Source organism: Artemia franciscana, chromosome 10, assembly GCF_032884065.1.
Source record: "Artemia franciscana chromosome 10, ASM3288406v1, whole genome shotgun sequence".
NCBI lineage: Eukaryota > Metazoa > Arthropoda > Branchiopoda > Anostraca > Artemiidae > Artemia > Artemia franciscana.
In genome coordinates, this window is record NC_088872.1 from 13,333,021 (window position 1) to 13,351,357 (window position 18,337).

Consider the following 18,337-nt stretch of genomic DNA (forward strand, 5'->3'; position numbering starts at 1 on the left):
TGTTCGTTTTGGGTTTCATTTATTCTTTAATAGTAATTGCTAGTTGTTTTAAGTTTGAGTTATTGTAGGTTTCTATTGCTTCTGATCTTAAGTTTAATATGACAATATTTTTTTATTCCAAAATATATTAACAGTTTTTAAGAACTAATAAATTATACTTAGTTTTCTTAGAGATCTAGGGCCACTGGCCAGGTGGAAAACCCCCAGTTGTAACTGAGGGTAACCTATTATAAACACGTGGATGTTGTTTAAAGAAATTTTTCTTCAAGAGGTTTTTCAAGACGTTTCAAGAAATATCAAGACTTGTTTAAAACATCTGCAAGACATTTTTCAATACGTTTCAAGATATTTTAAGACTCTTTTCTTTAAGACTCTTTTAAGACTCACGCATTCCGTAGCTCAAGGAGAATGGCAATAGGGAATCATATTGTTTCAAGCAAAAATCAGCACGCTATGTGCATTTGTCTGGAAGCATTTACATTATTTTTTGCTAGTGTTGGCAAAACTACTGCTTCTTCAGTCAGGTTTTCGCTCTCACAACCCGATTACAAATCTTATCTTGGTCCGCCTTGTCTCAAGTCGATGGTGTTGTATCCTACTTCTGAGGTTGAAGTAGCCATGATTGTAAATAGCTTGAAAAGTTCTTCGGCGTCTGGCGCTGACTGCATTCCAGCTATGGTAGTCAATTTCATTGTTCCTTCAATTATTTCTCCATTGACGAAGCTTATAAATCTTTCTTTTGAAAATGCGATTTTCCCCAGTCCTCTTAAGCGACCTAAAGTAATGGTTTTATATAAAGGTGGACCTCGAAATGATCCAGCCAATTATCGACCTATATCCTTGCTGTCTGTTTTTAGTAAAATTTTCGAAAAGACCATGCTTTCCTGACTAACAGGTATTATAGAGGCTAAAAGTTTTTTTCATGATTTTGAGTCTGACTTCCAAGCTAAACATTCTACGGAACATGCATGTGTAACGCTTTTAAATTTTCTCCACACCGCGCTTGACTCTGGTTTGATCCCTGCGGCTATATTCCTGGATGTCCGTAAGGCTTTTGACTCCTTAACTCATGGGATTCTTCTTTTTAAGCTATCACACATTGGTGTAAGAGGACAGGCTCAATGTAAGTTTTCTTTATTTTCTCTTAAGAAACAGATTGATTGATTGATTGATTGATTGATTGGATGGCGCTCATATATTCCCGGAAACAATGATAGTATTTGCATTGAATGTAATTCTCGGGATATAATATTAGGAAGGATTTCTTGACAAAGGTGGTTAAGCCAGCATTCCATTGGGGAAATCTCTGGGCTTACATTCGATTCCTACATCAGACAAAAATGTTTGACGACGGATTATATAGGTTACCTGATGTAATAGTCTTTAAGAAAAAATATCTTAAAACACTAAAATCTGGAAGAAAATGAAATCTTGGAGAGATAAAAGAAGCATCTTGTAGAAAAAAAATGTCTGGAAGAAAAGAATCTTGAAGAAAAATGTATTAAAAAACGTCATGAAATGACTTGAAAAAATCTTGAAAAGCATCTGTAAGATATAAAGAGAGAAAAAACTTATTAAAAACAACAGACTAGACTGCGGCCAGTAGAGAGAAAAAGACGAAACACGAATTGAATATTTCACCTGTATGTAAACGAGTCGTCTTCAGCACAGAAGAAACAAAAATAAAAACTAAAATAAACTAAACACATACAAAACGACCATCAATATTAATAAAATATAATTGTTGCAACTGAGGTCACAGAAGCTAATACAGTGACTTTGATGAGAACACCAAAGCAACTGAGTGAAAAAGTATAAAAATGAATATGAAGGTAATTATTTTGTTGCAAAATGGTCCTATTGTTAGCTATTATTGAAGCAATTCCTTTTGGTCTGGTAGGGAAATTCGTCCCCTGGTGATTTTGTAAAATCTTAATTCCCTTATTAACTATTGCTTTATTTTACAAAAATTAGTATAAATTGTTTCAATATTTGAATCTTCCGCATCCCTGTTTATTTAATGATTAGCAAACATATGTTTTTTGAAAGCCTCCCTTACCCACTGAGAAAAACTTCATTAAATATAGCCATGGCCTCATCAAATTGCACAAAATGTTTAGGATGAAAGAAGATATGTTCTGTCAAACCCGAACACAAAAGTTTCACGAGGTCTGCGTCTAGAAAAATAAATCCTTTTTTGGTCAAACGTTTTTTACTTTTGGTTTCTTCTTTGACAAGAGCGATGTTTTACGCTTCTGGCATGACTTGAGACTGAGTTTATATCACTGAAATTAAGCTAATTATTTCGAAATGCTGACAGAGAAACTGGTTTTAAATAGATCAAACTACTTGAGCGAGGCCGGGATAACAGACAAGTATCAGATTTTCAATCCCAGCAATGACCACATCTGAATATTCTGTATACGAAACATACTATAAGCATATACAGAAGTAGCATAAAGTTAAGTAAAATAAATTTTGTTCTGGCCTGACTTGAGACTGATGAGTGATGAGGTGTTTCTTGCCTTTTCCAAACCTTTGCCGCTTTTTCGAGATCGTGCGCTCGAGCTGAGATTCCGTGAAAAACTTTCTTGTAGAGGAGGTTAAAATCCGCGGCCACCAGTACAATATATGTCTTAGCCAGGGATAATGCAGAGAGAAACAGCTTAGCAAACCAATTGCTAAGACCGTAGCCGGATATTGGCAAACGACCCCTGTAATAGTCCATTCCATGACCCAATTGTCATGGTCCTGGAGTAGCAACTAGCAATCAATATCAAGAGAAACAAAGGTATTTTTTAGAAACCACCTCGTTATTGAATGGGTAGAAAATGAGATGTAATTACAGCCAAACCCATTGTATTGTTTGAAGGTCACCCAATTCGCTTCTTAATGTTAACTGACAGAGCTCCAAATACGAAGCGTTGACTGGAATGTATTGAAGATGCTTTATATTATAGTGGTGAATGTGTTCGTGACTGGTTTTTTATTCCAGAATACGTAGAAGGGGGACATTGGTATTAACAATTCTCGATGTTTCAACAAGGGATGCATAAAGAAATATACAACTGTCTGAGGAGAATCCGGGTACACAGTCTGCATGGATACCATGATCCTTGCTAATGAAAATTTTTACTTTGATAGTACGATCTTTAAAACTGAGAACCTCACATAAATCCTCATTTGAGAATTATTTCATTCTCAAATGGATTGGTACTATAAATTCTCCCCTATTCTGTTGAACATTTGAATTTGAAGCCACTCTGTTTTTGCTTCGCAATTTTCTTGTTGATAGTTTGACACATTCATATTGCCGCATTCCTCATAGGGTATAGTAGAAAAGGGGTAATCATCAGAGTCAAAATTTGCCACCAAACCCTCGTCAGAGATGTAAAAGGAGAGTGAGGCCGGGCTAACAGAGAAGTATCAGATTTTCAATCCCAGCAATGACCATATCTGAATATTCTACATACGAAACATACTATAAGTATCTATAGAAGTAGAATAAAGTTTAGTAAAACTAATTTTGTTCAGTCTCATTTGAATCACCACAGATAGGGCTCTATACAAATTTCATCTGATTTTAAATACAAGCATGGCATTTACTAGCTTCAACAACAGACACAACTTAAGAAATATGAGGTAGAATTCCATTTGAAGGTAATTAGAAGCTATACTATTCATTAAAAATAAAAGAACTAACAATGAAGCCTCTACAATTAAAAATTGGGGTGAAATAGAATAATACATATGTAAACCCAAACATGAGTATTTATTAGAAAATATGCCAACTCACGTTTAACCCCTCAAGAGATCGTGAATCTCTGGTGAGTGTAATAAATCTTTTTTCAAAATTCAAAATTATTTCTCACTTGGGTGTTTTCTTTTAATATCTCTTGATGAACCAGCGGTTTAGGTATTTTATACGAATTATTTCTAGATAAGAAGCTTATCAGTTTAGCAAGCGGATTTTTTTGATCTAAGTATTTGTTTTATAATAAGATTATCAGCTGGGTAAACATAAACAAAATCTATTTAAAACCACCAGAGCCATATAGCTAGAGCCATATTAGTTTTTAAGGATAAAAATAGTTTAAAAAATAAAGAGCTAATTGGGCCAAAAGCGAGCAAAATCAAAATCAAATACTATTTCCAACATGTTCTTCAGATATTTCGCATCTTCTATAATATTTAAAACGACGAAAAAGCACATTAAATATATAAGTGAAACACAATGCAAACAAAAATTAAAAAGAACAATCAAATCGAACCCAAAAAGAACAGAAACTACCACAATGAGGATCAGGCTGAACAACCCCTACACCTTCTAAGGATAAAAACATTTAAACTAAAGAGTATATAGTGATTCAAGATCAAGTAAAATGATAACTCCTGAATTATTATTTTCCTTAATAAGGTTATAGCTTTATTGTATAGCCTACATGAAAAAGTTGTTTTAAAAAAGAATGAAGAATTGACACTTGAACTATTTGACAGTAAGAAATATAAGGAATCTATATTTCTTTGTACGAAATTTCATTATTGTGTAAAATTTGGTGCCTTATCTGAAATGCACATTTAATTAAAAAAAAAAAAAACAACGCAAATCATCCGTCAAACACAATTTGAGAGTAGGTGATATATATGGCGAATCCCACAAACCTTTCCCGAGGTTCGAATTGTCAGGCTCGAGCTTCAAATTTGTTTCTCTGGAGAATACTTTACGCAATGACTTTCGTGATTTAATGATCGAACTGGTTGATAGTGCCGTCAGTCTTCTCCAAGTGGCCCTATCCTGGGCCTAAGTTGGGTTGAAATTGCAATTCGAATGGGAATTATATAATGAGAGATTCAGCTCATATTATGCCGAAGTCATAACCTCGTTTAATTTTTCTTTGACAAAGAAATGTATTTACATTAACAAACAATTATAGAGCTTCTTCAAAATGCTTGTAGATTTTAAAGAGGCAATTCATCAATGCTGGTAGATACAATGTTCTGCGTAGATTTACCCCGTTATTAAGCAGTTAAGTTGTTTATTTTTATCTAAAGGTTTATGCACCAAGATTTTTTACTTAGCATCACAACCAGATTAGAGGTTTGTTATACCTTAATTCCCTCAAAATATATAGATATTAAACCCACCCTCAACTTGGTAAAAATTGGGAAACGAAGCTTATCAGGTATAAATCAAATCCTTTTCTACATTTATGTTTTTTAGTTTTCTGACAATAGCGTCTTAGTTGGCTGATAATAAGCTGGTAGGTGAATTAATGTAAAAATTCTGATTTCTTTATCCTTCTTTTATTTTAAGGCAACTTAAAAGACAAGTACTCAATAGCAGGATAGGCTGAAAAAAAAATTGCCAAGCAATAGGTGGTGTTGGAGGAGTTGTTTTGGACGTTGTCCTAAAGTCAGCTCTAATCTTATAGGTTTTCAATACTTTTTTGAGAGAAATTAGAGTCTAAAATTAAATGAAGCGGGTGCAAACACAAATCCTCTCGAGCTTGAGGCTTTTATCCAGCTTACTCGATATGATCTGATTCTCTTTAGCCCACATCAAACAAACGTTTAACAGTGCGTTCATCAAAAGAGAAATAATAGCACTGGTATTTCATAGGACTATGATAGGAGGTAGTCTCTGCCCTTCAGTTTTTGAGAAAAAGGGATTTGTTTACATCTTTTATTCTAGAAATAACGACTGAATTTGAAAGGAAAAATCAGAAGAAAATTAACAGAGATGAAAACCAAACTCAACAGTTTGGGATCCAAATTATGTTCAAAGTAATCAACTTAAATAAAAATTGAATTTTATATTTTCATATTGTGTGTATTTATGCTAGTATATAACACTTTTTTAGTTACTCCTCTGAATAGCATTTTCGTTCCGTGTTATTTTCCTTCGGTTCAACAACTTTTTGTATTTTAACTTTAATTTATTCGTTAATCGCAAGATGTCCTAAAAATTAGAAGAGAAGAAGACTTGACGAAATTTTATGTAAAAATACATTAGCCCAAAAAGATTTGTTGTATCTCTTTTATTTGTATTGCTATTTGTATAGCTCAATCTAAACTGAATCTAAACAGATTAATTTCCCCCCTCTTTAACGGATTGAATAGACCGGTTTTAAAGCTCAGCTATTTTGCAAAACACATAAAATTAAACTGTGCATGCATAAAATTGAAATAACAAAATATAATCTGAACTCGTATAAAACTGAAAAATATACGTAAAAGGGCATTAAACGTTTTTGTCGAATGAGTAAATCTCAATGGACTGCAACAACAAGCTCAACACAGCAAGGTCAAAGACGGATATATGTCACCATTCTTTGCAGCAAAAGTAAAAAATTTCTTGTCCCACCGTCGGCCAAAGTGATGAAATCCTCCTGCTCGAGGTCAGTTTTGACACAGGCAAGCTACGTTTCGTGTTATCCCCCTTGGCGTTTTTTCCAGCAGGGGAGAGGCTGGCAGTGAAGAGCTTTTTTTGGTCAGGTTTTTTTGGTTTTCTATAGTATAAAGCACACAATAAGCAAAGCCAATCAAAGCAAGCACATAATAAACAAAGCACAGCACATAATAAACAAAGCAAAGCATGGAGAGCTCACAAGTAGGTAAGCATAGCACACACAGGGCAAGCAGGTAATACTACATCTCCCTTCTTCACGATTAGGCTTTTGTAGTGGCTGTCCACATGGTCCAGATCGAGTCACTCATAAGTTCATTCTTCTCAAAAATTTTAGAGGTCTACCATAAGACGTTCGCTGAGGGCTCGTGATAGATTTGTCAAACCACGGTTGCAGACTGGCCTGTGGTGTATTTGGAGTGTGATATGGCGGCGTTTGATAGGGAGCGGTTGCTTCTGACTGGCAGTGGCCTCGACTTAATAGTGTTATGTCTTCAGCTGGAGAGCACGGCTTGGATGCAGAAGCGACCTCTGGCGGTGTGGCTTCCGAATCCGATTTTTCACTGCGATCTCGATATCGCAGATGTCAAATTTGTCGCTCTTTCTTGACATTTGAGCGGATAAGGGTAGATGATGTCTCTGGTAAAGTTGAGTCCAGGTGAGGCCCTGGCTTCCTTGTGGAGGGTTGGGAGACTTGGATACGATTTCTTCTCAGTAGGGACCCTGTCGCTGTCCTGACCATGTATGATCTAGGGTTCTCATTGTAAGAGACAATTTCTGCTTTGGTCGAGTTACCATCTTTTCCTTCTTGTACGTAGACTTGGTCTCCCACATGTAGTTTTGGCAGAACTTTTGTTCTTTTGTCGTAGTACGATTTCTGGCGCAGCTGTTGTTTCGTCCGGCCTTCCATGAATATCTTCTGGGGGATTATTTTTGGCTTAAGATGTTGGTTTGTGCACGGTAGGACTGATCTGAGTTTTCAACTCATAAGAAGTGGTGTGGGTGAAGCCAAACCGTCAACAGGGGTGTTTCGATATTCTAAGAATCTAATGTATGGATCTGTTCTGCTTTCAAGCAATTTTGACATGATTCTCTTGCAGATATGTATTGTTTTCTCTACTAAACCGTTTGACCTTGGGTATATGGTGCTTGACGTCTTGTGTTGTATTCCCCAGGATTCAGTGAAGAGTTCCATTTCTTGTGATGATAGCTGAGGACCATTGTCAGATATTATCAGTTGCGGTATGCCACGGCGAGCAAAACGTAATTTTAGTTTATGGATGACAATTCCTGAAGTTATGTGCGACAGTTTATCTAGTTCAAAATACCGGCTATGGTAGTCCACAGTGATGAAGTATTGCTGCTTATTCCACTCAAACAGGTCAATCCCTACTTGCTGCCATGGTAAAAGGGGAATGGCAGAATTTATCAGTGGTTCTTTTGGGTTGTTTGGCACAGGTTTAGTACAGGTTCTACATTTCTTTACAAATTTCTCGATGTCAGCACTGATGCCAGGCCAATAAACCAGCATGCGGGCTCTTCGTTTTATTTTTTCCATGCCGAGGTGGGCGGCGTGAAGCCGTTCCAAGATGTTACTCCGGCACGCTGGTATGATGATTTGGGGACCTTTCAATAGCATTCCATCAAAAGCTGATAGGTCGTGCTGAATGTTCCAGTAGGAGCAGATTTTGGGATGGCATCGGTTTCGTAAAGATGACCAACCTTCCTTGAGGGTAGCTTCAAGCTCTTTTAACTGTAAGTCTGATTTGGTCTTGTCTTTGGTTTCCTGAAGTTCGGTGTGGCTGACAGGCAGACGGTTTATTAATGTATGCACAAATACCTCGATGTCTGCATGTCTGCAAGTAGCGGACAGTGAGGTCATAAGGCTGAATTTGGATCATTAGTTTCTGTATCCTGGGAGGGGCACTGTGTAGTGGCTTTGAGAGGATAGTTTTTAGGGGGTGATGATCAGTTGTTACATTGACTTTTCTGCCATATATGAAGTGGTGGAAGTGCTTACATCCGTATACTATTGCGTAAAGCTTTCTCCAACTGGGAGTAGTTTTGATCTGTTGTGTTCAGGGCTCTTGATGCATATCAGAATATAATGTTGTTAGCTGAAATCCCTGCTCCTAGGCCGTGTTTTGAGGCATCAACTTTAAGCTCAATAGTTCTGCAGCTATGGTCAAAAAAAGCTAATCCAGAGACAATAGATTCCTTGATATCCTCGATACACTCACGATGATTATTCTGGAGGAGGAAGGATTCTTCCTTGAATAAGTCTCTTAGATATTTGTTTTTCGATGATTGTTCGGGGATGTATCTTGACAGGAAGCTTCATCCTTACTGTCATCCCAGTTAACTGCATACAGGTAGAGGTCTGACTCTTCACCTGAGTTTGAGTTGCCTGGGAGCTCTCCACTAGGTGAGTTCTCACTATGCAGATGTTCCACCAAATTAACTGCTTTGCTTTACACATACAAACCCCCCCCCCAGATTTCCTGGGTATTCAAATTAAAAGCCTGCTTATGTAAATGGTGCCCCAGCTCATGCTGCGCCCAGGGATTACCGTACCCCCTTCCTTAGCTATGCCATTGCATACGAATGCGTCAAGTTGTTTTTTGTAATCTTTGAACTTAAGATATTAATATATTTTTATCTTGTTTTTGCCATTCCTTCCACCCTTCTATGAAATAAAAGATGCCACTCGGCTGTAATTTCGCTTCGGTCCTTGGTTTTTCCCCTCCTAAAAATCTACTAATACAATATTAGTTTTTAATTCTGTTGAACAAAAATTGATGCAGGCAAGGTCAAACTTAAGGGAAGGAAAATTGGAGAAAAAGAACTTTAGAGGAGAGAAAGTTGAATGAAAGTCAGAGAACAAGAAGTTTAGGGAATGGAAATTTAGCTACCCACTGTGTGTATACCGTTTGAGTCGTAAAGAAAAAAGAAAGAATAAATACTAAAATTTCAAAATAGAAATGTAATTTTTATTCGATTCAAATTGTTTTCTACGATACAAATGCCACTTGGCTGTGGTTACTCGGCTGGCTTACTCAAAGATGCCAATCATCTGAGGTAATTCAAAAGGTGTTATGTCACAGCATAAATTTTGAGGAGAGGGGGGAATAGCTGAAAAATTTATTTATTTTTCACTTTATAGGACCAATTATTTTGCACAGGGTTATTTCAAACCTAACAAAAACCTTCACATAAACCCAACATAAACCTTAAATTACTATGTGTTTCGGTTTTACGGTTTGTTTTCCGAATCTTAACTACGATTGTTAACTACTGTTATGTGAACCGTAATTCATACGATAATTCTGACAGGGCCTTGGTGTCAAAGGTTTGCTTCTTGGTCAGCATGTCAATTGTCATGTTGTCAGACGGAAACATAAAATGGCTTTACATTAAGGGGAAGCTCAGCCGAGTTGATGTATTAAGCCGACCACCAGACGACACACTTCTTCAAACTAGACCTTTCTCACTCGCGGATGAAGAAGCAGAGTTTTTTTGGCAGTGACAGTACAGATAGAATCAACTACAATGAATTCAACTTCGCCGAAAGGAAGTTTGGACTTTCTAGGTTTAGAAGTTCAACAGATTAGTAAGTACCAGATGAACACCATAGAATTAGCACCAATGCTAATGCTTCAGCACGGGACAAATGATTACGCGAAATTTGGATTTAGTAGCACAAATGGGGATGCCCTACAAAGACAGGAACATCGGGACGCCGGGTTGAGATTTAATGAAGATGGAAATGGAAAAAATAGCCATATTACAGTTAGTCCACAGGACCATGACTCCTTAGGAGAGGCTGCTAGTCTCCAAGACTAGCCTGATTATATTGATACTTCGAAAAGAAATGAGAAATTGAATGATATGAAAGGAAATGAATGTATATTTATAGATCCACAAATGAATCCAGGAAAGCTTGAAAAGCTACTGGAAAAGTGGAATATTGTGCCATGGCTGCAGAAGGAAGTTGACAGGCTCATTTTGTGGGAGAGGATCTTGTATCGGATGCCGCCACCGGAAGAAGGCAGAAAATAAAATGCGTAGATTTTACAACTACTGATTCCTATGTGCCTGATTTTTGGTGTTTTCCAACTGTTGCATTCATATGTCCTTATGGCCGCCCACCATAACGCGGAAAGAAGCCTAGTCAAACTAAGAAATATCTGCTATTTCGACAAGATGTCGACACATATGAAGAATTAGGCTCAGAATTGCCATATTTGCGTGCGTAGAAATATTACCCCCGAAGTTGTGCCCGATCTACAAAAGAATCTCTCCGCTGAAATAAGCTTTGAAACATGGTGTTTGGACACTTTAGGTCCTTTGCCTTTGTCTGGAGGCAACAAATATGTCGTTGTCTGCGTAGATGTCCCCACTTCCTTAGTTGTCTTAGAACCAGTACCTGATGTTGCTGCAGAAACTATTTGTAAATTTTTACTGCGTCGCGTTATTTCTTATTTGGAACGCGGATTTCTGTTCAAGTCTTTTCAAACGACTCATGAGTTCTTGAAGGTGAAGAAACTCTTCACCAGCCATCGGGGTCCTTCCACGAATGGAGCAGCAGAGAACAAGGTAAAACTTCTTAATCCCCGCTCTGGATAGGGCCTTGGCTAATGGGTTTTGACGTGCTTCAATAGGATCGATGTTATTGTTTTGCTATTAAATACCATTATTATGGGTTCCACACAAGGCTGTAATTGCTCTTTCAAATTTCAATAATCACATTGTAAGACTGAGGGGTAGGAGCACTTGATGTTAAAATAAAAATCAATAAGAAAAAAGTCCATTTTCCTATCTCTAACTGCTGATGAAACTAACTTCAGTTTTGGTCAAAATAATTTTGGTGTGGGATGTGTTTTATATATATATATATATATATATATATATATATATATATATATATATATATATATATATATATATATATATATATATATATATATATATATATAAATATATATATATATATATATATATATGTATCATTACAAAAATTAGCCAGGTTTGACTTTTGTTTTAAGTTGTGTTTGTTTATATGCGCATATATATATAACTGAGTGCTTCCACTCTACTAATGTCGTATTAAAATATCAGATTACCAAAACACGTACAACTATAGTAGGATACTTTCTGGGAAAAGAATAAATAAAGTAAAAGTTGTAAGATGCCCACATAACCAAGGCTTAAAGACTATTAAGACAGAGGGGCTGCTCATTTGAATTTTGGGTATACACTCGAAAAAATTTAACAACGACATGATAAAAATAGTCATTTAGAAGCTACAACTATCTTAGGACATGAAGTTCTTTGTCAGTGGCTTAGGGATCATTCTTTTTCTTTTTAAGAATTGATCCAAGAATTTATGTCTATAATTTTATGGACCAAGTCCATAAGTCGGCTTGGTCCATAAAATCCTCCTCATCCTCCCAAATCCTTATGCGCTCGCCATTTCTTCTAACGAAAATCTTTTGGACCTGGTTAAAATTGTAAAATGTGAACTCATGTCAACTTCAGAGCAGTTAATAAGTGTTTGCTATTTACCATTGAATCGAATAGGCAGTGAATTTAACTTGTATGAAACAATATCAGTGCCGTAGAGAATAAGTAACTCCCAACATTATATTAAAACTCAACCTTCTTCTGACTTTTTTGCTGTAGCAAATGATGCTGATTCATACCTGTTATTGAATCGTTATGATTTAGAATTTAATTGTGTATCCTATAAGAGAAAACCATTTGTGATAGCCATATAGTTCTGAGAATAGCTAGCTTTAAATTAAGCTCATATACTGCTTTTACGGAAGATACAAGTGCGATCAACCAGTTATGCAAAAGGAAGTAACAACGTTCTCCTCTCCATTTGCAGCTGTTTTAGACCAAGACACCTATGTCTTTGCAAGCCCTTCGTCAGGACCAGTTACCTTGAATGTTGTCTGTCCTGAATCAAATTTATTTTTAACTAATAAAACTTATAAACATTATTCATCTACGCTAGTGAGGCCCTAGTTTTTCTATCAACAGTGAAGTGTAAAATTAGTCATTCGTCTTTTATAATTCAAGATTTTTATAGCCCTGCCGCTTCGTTTCGTGCCAAATCTTTTTCACCCGTATCAGAAGTAAAAAGCTAATCTTATCATTAGATCAAGTTACGTCAAAGTTTACCATTAAAGAACTAAATGAGTACTAGCAAAAAAATTAATATAAAAAACTAATAGAATTGATAAAACCATTGAACTTCCACTCGAACTCTTCTTGACGGGCGAACCAACCAGTACTCATCCACCATCATTAACACCAATTTTTCTACTCTTAACTACATCAACAATAGTAGTTATTTTATGTATGTGCATGTCTGTGTATTTAATCAGAGAACTTAATAAATTTTCTGATACAATGTTTATGCCTATCCAAAATCTGAGGGAATAAATTCCTCCAGAAGAAGGAGCCTTGTGAAAAAGCTATCTTGTGACTAAATGCTCAAAACGGTTGATCGAAACTGAAGAGAAAGTTGAATTTCTAGCTGGGAGCCTACTATACATAAATAAAGATTAAACAAGGTTTCAGGGAGGAATTTGGAAAAGAGAAAACAATTACTTCAGTATTATCTTACCCCCCCCCATATTCATTACTTGCTCTTCTTAGCTTATGTTATTAAATTTCCCACGTGGGGTATTCACAATCTTCAAAGTCGAGTTATTGACAATTAAGGGTTATTCAACAACCTTATTGCAAAAACGGACGTACTGCCATTACCTGACAAACAAAAAAATGCACTCCTCGGCAAAGCAGTCGATATATTATGTGGTTAGTCAACCCTATATTTTGACACCATACACAGATTCACATAAAACCCTTTCTGTCTGCTCAGGCATGACGAGCATATATGACACAACAAAGGGGTCAACACTCTGGCGAATACTATGTAGGTATAAATATACCACAATCGGGAATTTTCATAACTAGACTAAAAGAAGTATATTCCTAGAATCATCTTTTTTTTTACCGAAGTATTTCAAACTCTTATGAAAAGCTCATATCAGTAAAGATTTTTGGGGTGTTGCTCCAGGTAGATTCATTTAAAATTCAGATTCGGATAACCGCTAACGTTAATAAAATTTGTGTAGTGTACCGATTTTAAAGAAAAGAAAAAAGAACCCTTGAAAAAAAGAATAGACACTGAAAAAAAAAGAGAACACTTGGAAAAAAAACAAGACTGGAAAAAAAGGATGATAACTCCAGCGATCCAAGAAAAAAAGAAAAAAGGGGATAAACGGATTTTTATCATATAATTCAATTATTTCTTGATATTCCCTGTGAGAGGTTTTGTTCTGTCAAAGATTTTTGTTCTGTCAAAGATTAAGTTCTGTCAATGGTTTTGTTCTGTCAAAGATTTAGTTCTTTCAAAGATTTTGTTCTTTCAAAGATTAAGCTCTGTCAAAGATTCAGTAGTGTTCATTGTATGTATTTGTGCAGTGTTTCGTCAAGACTAATACTTGACAAGAACCAATCTTTCGTAGCTTTGCCTTCGTGATGATATATCATTGTATAAGTATATATTATATGTTGTGTAATGAGTTCTTGTTCGACACAAGTTTAAATTCTAAAGTTGACGTAAGTTCACACACAAATCAAAGTGACTAACCTATTAGAACAAAGAATATTAGGGGAAGAAATGGATAAACATGATGACATCTTAAATCACTTTACTAATACATCCTACCTCTCTTATAATTATTACAAAACTATATTGAGTTCCCTCGGACAAAGTGCAAAAAAAATCAACCAAAAAAATTATTTTTCGTCATGTTTTCATCATTTTCTGTTTTTTTTTTCATGAAATCTTTCATTTCATGAAACCTTATGGGTTAGGGTGCTATAGAGATTTTTTTTTTCTCAGGCACTCCGATCTTTAGTGTTTCATGTTCAATGTTTTAAACCCTCTATTTTTCAGATTCTTCTCGTATAGTAGATAACTAGATCAGTGGTTCCCAACCGGTGGTACGCGTACCCCAGGGGGTACGCGAAACCCTCGCAGGGGGTACGCGAAGGTCCCAAAATTAATTTAGTCTACATCTTTAAAACTTGTTTCTGACTCAGTTCCAACATTTCCCTCAAAATCAGATAACATAACCCATTGTACGTAATTTCAGACTCATTTTCAAAACTTTCGCTTTCAGTAACCCGCTAATTTTTCTCCATAGCCGTAAGGTCTCGATTTAAACTCAGCGAGTTCAGTATCTTGTCATCTGTTGCAACACGAAGTTCGTGAATTGTGGTTGCAAACAAAGATGGATAGATTCCTGATCAGCAATAACAAGAAGCCGAATGATGGTACCCAAAACTCTGAACCTGCACCTAAGAAGAAGAAATATGACGAATCATCGGTCAAAGTGCGTCGATATTTGTCAGAATACCTAGGGCTCGGATTTAGTGCGACAAAGTCTGATCCAGTGAATGCACAGTGCGTTCTTTGTGGTCAAGTCTTGGCCAACAGTTCCATGAAACCTGCGCATATGAACCGGCATCTCAGTACTGTGCACCCTTCTCATGTCGGTAAGCCCATAGAGTTTTTCAAGCGTAAACAAGAAGCATTCGCTAGTAACTGTTTGGAAATTGCAAAAGTGGCATCAGTTTCTTCAAAGGCTCTCCGGGCTTCGTATGCTGTTTCATATTTAGTTGCGAAACAGAAAAAACCGCACACCATCGCCGAATGTCTGATATTACCAGCACTAGTGAAAGTCAGTGAAATAATGTTTGACACGAAAACTGCTACTGCCCTTCAGTCTATTCCTGTGTCGAACAATACCATTTCAAGAAGGATAGAAGACATTGCAAGCGATATTGTCATGCAGGTTATTGAGCAAATAAAGTTGACGAAGATGTTTGCGTTACAGCTTGACGAAAGCACGGATGTGTCAGGTGAAGCCCAGGTGATCGTCTTTGTTCGATATCAAGATTGTTCTGACATAAGAGAAAATATTCTGTTTTGTCAAAACCTACAGTCAAGAACAACAGGAGAAGAACTATTCAAGGTGATTGACAAATTCTTCGCAGAAGAATTTGTCCCACAGAATCTTGTGGGACTGGTGTCTATCAGTTTGCAGTGATGGAGCTGCCGCCCTAACAGGGAAGAATAATGGGCTCATGGCCTGGATAAGGAAGAAAAATCCAAAGGTGAAGTGGTTGCACTGCATCATTCACAGGCAAGCTCTTGCATCGAAAAGGATGAACGCACATCTGCACGAGACCCTCAACGAGGCTGTAAAAGTGATCACCTTCATCAAAGCCTGACCACTGAACTCAAGAATGTTCAAGTTGCTGTCCCAAGAGATGGGTTCAGAACATCAACATTTACTTCTGCACACAGAAGTTCGCTGGTTGTCTCGTGGGAAGATTTTAAACAGACTTTTCGAGCTTCGACAAGAAGTTCATATGTTTCTTCTGGAGCAAAAATCTGCATTCAGTTCACTTTTTGAAAACCAGGACTGGGTCTGCAGGCTGGCCTATCTTGCGGATATTTTCGACAAACTGAATGACTTGAATCTGTCAATGCAAGGTTTCCGTTCGGACGAACTCTCCCTGAATTCGAAGATGTGTGCTTTCATCAAGAAATTGGAGTTCTGGCTTAAAAAGGTTCAAAGAAACAGCGTTAGTGTCTTCCTGACCCTTGACAAGTTTGCGGACGATAGTGAAATTGATAACCTCAACACAATCTGTGATTGTATTCGGGAGCATCTGACAAAGTTGCGAGATGAACTTGTGTCATATTTCCCATCGATTATGAACCATGATAGAACGCAGGATTGGATCCAAAATCTATTTGTTGAAGACGTGACCTCAAGCTCCGGTCTTAGTGACAAGCTTACAGAGAATCTGATCGAACTTGCCAGTGATCGCGCCTTAGAACTGAAATTCCAAAATGTAACTGTTTCCCAGTTTTGGCTGGAGGTGAAAGGAGAATACAAGGAACTAAGTGAAATCGCCATGTCTGCTTTGTTACCATTCGGATCCACTTACCTTTGTGAAGTATCATTTTCGGCAATTTCATTGATCAAAACCAAACACAGAAACAGACTGAGTGTACAAAATGACCTTATAATTGCCGTTAGTGACATCGAGCCAAGATTTGATAATATTTTAGCAAAAAAGCAGCCTCAAGTTTCTCATTGATTTTGTAAGTACATTTAAGCACCGTCATATTGGACAATAAATCTCGTGTTTTTGAAAATCTGATTTTAGTTAAGAAAAAAGTAAAACAACGATTCTCAAGAAAGGGGTACGCAAACTTTTTGGGCCTTGACTAGGGGTACGCGGACCGAAAAAGGATGGGAACCACTGAACTAGATGATACAAACTACACCAGAACAGTTTTCAACAACACAAAGGCGGTTTGTTGGCGTAGCACCGAGCCGTGCTTTTTCGAAGCTGGGGAGTATGTGAGAAGTCGCTTTTTGTTATTTATTTATTGCCTCATCACTTCACGACAGACTGACATCCTCAAATTCTTGTTTACCCGTTTTATTTATCTGCTCTTATTTACCAGTTTTATTTTTAGACGGGTAGCCTTCACCTACGATCAAGTTCAACAGGCTGACACCCTCAAACCCTTGTTTACCCATTTTTGTCTACTCTTGTATACCTCGAGCGTTAGATAACCTTCAATCTATAGTCAAACTCAAATCTTTAATTTATTACAAAACCGGACCGAAGAGAGCGACCATTAAAAGTGAATATTAGAACAATATTCGGGGAGTTCTGATTCACAATTTCTGGACGACAGATTGATACAACAGCCCTGCTACTTTGATTTGGTTTATCTACTTTCCTCTTAGATCACCATTCTTTCTTGGATACTAGCTTTTCAATTAATACGAGGGACAGCCTGTCGTGTGTATTTACAAGATTTAACGTAAGTTTTTTGTTTCCAGATTTATACTTCTTCGCCCAAGCAAGGACTTTTCATCAACCAGAAAGAACTCTCCAGCTCAACTTCTTTCCACTTTATATTTCTTTTACCAGTTTTTTACATACTCCTTCTAAAATAAAAGTCCTTGTCTGGAGAGACTGTCCTTGTCCTTAGGAAACAGATAGACTGTTGCCATAGTAGATAGAAAAGTGAACCTATTCGCACATTGAATACTAGTGACACGCTACCATAATTCAAAGCACTAGTATTCGCTTGTTTTTTGTTTTTAATTGGAACCAGAGAAAATATATTCTAGCTTCCTCAAATTCCTAGACTCCTTTAGATATTCATTATAATTAGTCCAATATGATGTTTGAAAGAAATGTTTTCGTCAAGAAGAAAACCAACACATCAGACAAACAGATCGCTAAATCCACTGAGAGAACCCCTTGACAAATGGACATCAGATAACTTAGAGCATATCAGATAACCAAATGACTACTTTTTCAAAGAGGCTCATTAGTTTCGGAAACATCTCAGAATCTGTTCTAACTGCGGTACCAAGTGTATCATCAGCAAAACTGACAAGAGCTTGCCCATCCAATAAAATTGATTGACTTTCTAGAGCATTGATATATTCAGGATTGCACAGGCAGTTTTTATCATAAGTAAGTAAGTAAGTAAGTATAACGGTACTAGACCCTTAAGGTCAAAACCGGCAGTTCTAACCTCCGTTTCATGAACCATTAGCTAAAATTACAATGGGGGTGGGGCTGGGGGCCAGCCATCCTGTGCTTCCACTCACCTTTCCTGCATACCTTCCCCAGATTTATCCACGTGTCCATTTAAAGCTGGGTTGATTCCAAATGAGCTTACAGAATCACATCACTGACCCCTCCCAAACCAAAAACTGGACACGTCTGGGATCGAATCTTTGCCCCTTGGACTAAAAATTCTCAACCTAGTGCACGTCCACACAGCCAGGACGGCACAAACTATCA